The sequence below is a fragment of the Triticum dicoccoides genome, chromosome 1B, assembly GCF_002162155.2.
Source record: "Triticum dicoccoides isolate Atlit2015 ecotype Zavitan chromosome 1B, WEW_v2.0, whole genome shotgun sequence".
Taxonomy (NCBI): domain Eukaryota; kingdom Viridiplantae; phylum Streptophyta; class Magnoliopsida; order Poales; family Poaceae; genus Triticum; species Triticum dicoccoides.
The window spans coordinates 477,249,243-477,253,203 of record NC_041381.1 but is presented as its reverse complement, the minus strand read 5'-3'; the positions used below and the strand labels follow the sequence as shown (position 1 = coordinate 477,253,203).

The 3,961-nt window shown below is 42.3% G+C and overlaps 1 long non-coding RNA gene across 3 annotated transcripts; it reads left to right on the top strand.

Moving 5' to 3' along the window:
- Positions 1-100: 100 nt before the first annotated feature.
- Positions 101-3,403, top strand: LOC119342593. Of its 3 annotated transcripts, XR_005165649.1 has the most exons (4): positions 101-711; positions 918-1,176; positions 1,273-1,371; positions 1,910-3,403. It is a non-coding gene; the product is annotated as an uncharacterized LOC119342593 (long non-coding RNA). The 3 variants fall into 3 exon arrangements; XR_005165648.1 differs by lacking the exon at positions 101-711 and having other exon boundaries at positions 721-1,176; positions 1,276-1,371; XR_005165647.1 differs by lacking the exon at positions 101-711 and having other exon boundaries at positions 721-1,176.
- Positions 3,404-3,961: the final 558 nt, after the last annotated feature.

The window sequence follows — 3,961 nt, the reverse complement described above, 5'->3', positions numbered from 1 at the left end:
AAAAGTCCCTGCATTTGTTAGTATTCAACCCGCAGTCGTACTTATAAGTCAGCCCGAACAGATACGAGGAGAGAAAAGAAAATATATAGCCCAGCCCGAACCGGCACTGCCTCCCGATCCTATCTACAGCTGCAGCGCGCCGCCGGAGATCTCCCCTCCCGTGGATGGCGGCGCAGTCTACGGCGCTCAAGCGAGGGCAGGGACACAGGCAACGCGAAGGCAATGGGGGGACGTAGGAGCTCGAGGGGCACAGCAATGGACGCGGCGGGGCGGATCCGGCGAGGAGGAGGCCGGAGTCGAGGCGGGCCACGCCATGGGAGGAGGCCGGAGCTCGAGGGGCACGGTAATGGGTGCGGCGGGGCGGATCCGGCGAGGAGAGACCGGAGTGGAGGTGGGGGCACGCCATGGGAGGCTAGCAAAGCTTCGGGCAGCACCATCCATAGTGGTTGCTACCTGTGGGAGAAGAGGAGGGAGATTTTGAGAAAGAGAGAGAGACAGGAGTAAAGAGAGAGGGAAGGGAGAGGAAGGAGAGATGGCCGGAGGCGTGGTCAATGGTGAAGGTCCGGCGGCGCGCGGAGCGCGCTGCCCGCCGGTGGACACCCAATTGTGCGTGAACCCGCCGAGGACTGACCTCGCCACCTCCGTGCCTCCCCCAGGATCTCCGTCACTGCCTCATGCTGCTGTGCACAAAGATACTGCTGCCTCTCCCTGGTACATCCATCTCCACTTCCTCGGGGTGCTGCTCGCCGGCTCATGACCTGCTATGGAATTGACGTTTGCGCACACAAGTTCCCCTGTCTGGCTCTGCCGGCTCCCATAGTTGAGCAGAGCCAGGAGATCGAGAGAGGAAATACTCACTTGATTTTGCAAATTATGTTGGGCATGGAGATTGATCTGTTATTTTTGGTTGTCCCTAGATTCAAGGATGACAGCGCCCAAACCTTTCCCTGATGTTTGGGCAAAGGCGTGTATGTCTGATGTGCAGCAAAGCGACGAAACAATGGTCGATGGTTATGTATCTCGCGGGACTCGACGGTTACAGTTTCGGGAGCAGCACTGTTGCTTGCTAGCATATTTTTTTTCTTACATATATGAACTGATGATGCTTTATTTGGTGTTGTTTCCCATGGCAGTACATTTTGGCTTTGTTGACGATGATTTCTGCTAATGTGCACAGTTGAGTTTCTTTTTCACTTCCGATTTAAGATAGGTGCAAGTAAAACGATGACTTCACATTGGCTAAATCGCTTACTGTTGTTTATTCTTGTGCAGCAGCTGAGGAATAGACCCGGCAAGGAAGAGAGCTACACCAATGTAGTCGGTGGAATTAACAAGCAAAGTAAATCCTGAAGCTCATGGTTGTAACAAGAGGTAATTTCCCGTTTTCCATGCACAATGCATTAGTTGATACAGAGTATTTGTGCGTCCAAATAGCAACATGAATTTGGTTTTAGTAGTTGTTTTGAATTCAAGTGTCAGAAAAATTATGCTGCTTCTGTCCTGATTGTACACAAGAGAATAATGATAGTTGAACCTCAGACGGGCATATGTGCTAGAGTGGCGGAAGCTTGTGAAGCCATGGTCTGTGATCTGCAGATATATAGTAGGAACAAGTGCGATTTGGATTTCCTTTTTGTTTGTCTTATGTGTCGCTTTGAGATGGCGAGGCCGAGATATGTGATAATTCTACTGCAAATATTTGTTGCTGCTGTTTTTAGGATCTTGCCGAAACATCAAGTTTCCCGAACAGAAAAATACTGTCATTTTGGCGAAACAAAGAATTTATTTCTAGCATGCTGAAACAAATAATTTATCTCTAGCACTGAAATTAAGTTTCTTACCAACAAGAAAGTATCACTGCAGTATTTTAATTATGTTACCACTAATCATTGGGTTGCTCCATTAGCAGGAAGTCGATTTGTCAGTGGAAACATAGCTGCAAGGAAGCGATATCTCAACTTTGACGTTACTTAAGCTTTTGGATTTCAGATTTAGTTGCCATCACCAAACTGGTATGCAATTGAGTTGCACTTGAGCGCACAAGCTGATTTCTAAATATCGCACAGTACTATAGTTGTGCTCCACTAAATAGCTTATATTTGAGCAGTCTTGCGGAATAGTTACAGTGAAGAAAAAGCTTGCAAGATTGATTTGATTTGCTGGTTTTTTGAGTGGCGCTACCCCTATTAGGCTAAGTAGAAGCACTATACGACGACTAAAGTACACCAGATTACCTTCTCTGGTTTTGTAATTTGTTGTTTGTTATTTTTGGAATTATTTTGGGTACAAGGAAAGAAGTGCCAGAGAACTGCCATTGTTTCGTGGTAAAATTTACTAATGTTGGTATTTCTTTTCAAGATTATATTATTGTTTGCCCATTTGGTCCTTGGATGTTCTACTGATTTTTTTTCTATTCCTTGTGGATAATTTGCTTCGGATCATCAGACTACCTAGGGAAATATGCACATTCTTTATCTCACCCCCCCTCTTTATCTAAAGATATATTGGGCATCAGTCCACCTGTCATGAGATCTCTGAATTTTGGAGGCATGTTGTATTTTCTGAATTTCTTGCAGATATTATGCTTGGACTCACAAATGCATGTAATGCTTCCACTAGAGGTTTGTTCTTCGTTTCTTCTATGTTATTCCTCTTTCAAGTTTTTGGTCCTTGAAAAGTAATAGTACTTGCTAGGTTTTCTAGGTTCATTTTTTGTGTGGTAGAAGCTGAATGTATATGGCCTGAATTTACATATCAGAGTGTATGAGTTGATTAAGGGTATGGGAGAGAACAATTGTCATCCTCAAATAACACGCGTCGTCACTAAGTTTCTTATATTTACCAATTGAAACATGTCACTAAGTTGCTACTGATGTCACGGTGTCCATAATGCAGAACACATAATAAGTTAAATCAAGCCAATGATTTTGTTCTTTTAGCCAAAGTCAGGTTCAGAGTTGTTCACACTGAATTTTCTGGGCACATCCATAAGCAAGCTAGCACGTATTATTTAACTGAAGCAGAGGGCGGCTAAGCTATGAATGCTTCATTCTTTGTTCTGAACAAATGCAGCTACAACTTTATATTTTGAAGAACCGGCACCTGAGTGTGTTCTGTTTTTATAGCCTGCAGAGTCTGGAGAGTAAAGCTTGTACATTTTGTAAACCATTTTGTTCCAGTTTCCCTTGGTATACAAGTCTATACTGTATCGGGTTTTGCCATTGCCGATCATGTACTTCTTTCTGTGCTAGACCGGTATAAGTATATTTAGCTCATGTACACATGGCATTTGGATTGAACCAAAGAATTTCATGTTGATGACTACATATATACCTGAACATGGTGGCTTGAACTTGGTTATTATTCTTGGACATGATGCTGGAATAATTCTTGAAGTTTCATATATTCTGCTCTTTCTTCAATTATCAATTAGTTTAATTGCATCCCTGATGGTAGTTTTAGATATGTAGCAAAAGAAAGGGTCAATTACACATTGTTGGGCCCTCACGGCCCAATAGTAAGAAGATCTTCTTTTAGGGGTCGCAGCGGTACGAAGATAAGTTCGTGGGTCCTTCCATGCACCTTAACTATTTTGTTTGGGCCAAGCCCAGATAGTAAAAAAAAAATTTCCCAACAAAGGTACCAACTATCTGTAAAAATTACCAAACAAAAATACCCAAAAAGTTAACACAAAAAACAGTTTAAAAATATTTCAAAAAAATATGTTCGTAATTTTTAAAAACACTTAAAAATTCGCCCAAAAAATCACTTCTTTAGTACAAAAATACATTCTTTTCAAAAAAATTTATTTTATAGAGTTTACATTTTAATGAATTTATTAAAAAAAGAAATTTCCATGTTCAACATTTATTAGAATTAGATATTAAAAATGGCGAAAAATGACGCATCAAGCAGGTTCTATCATTTTTATCGCCCGGTGCAACGCACGGGCATTTGTACT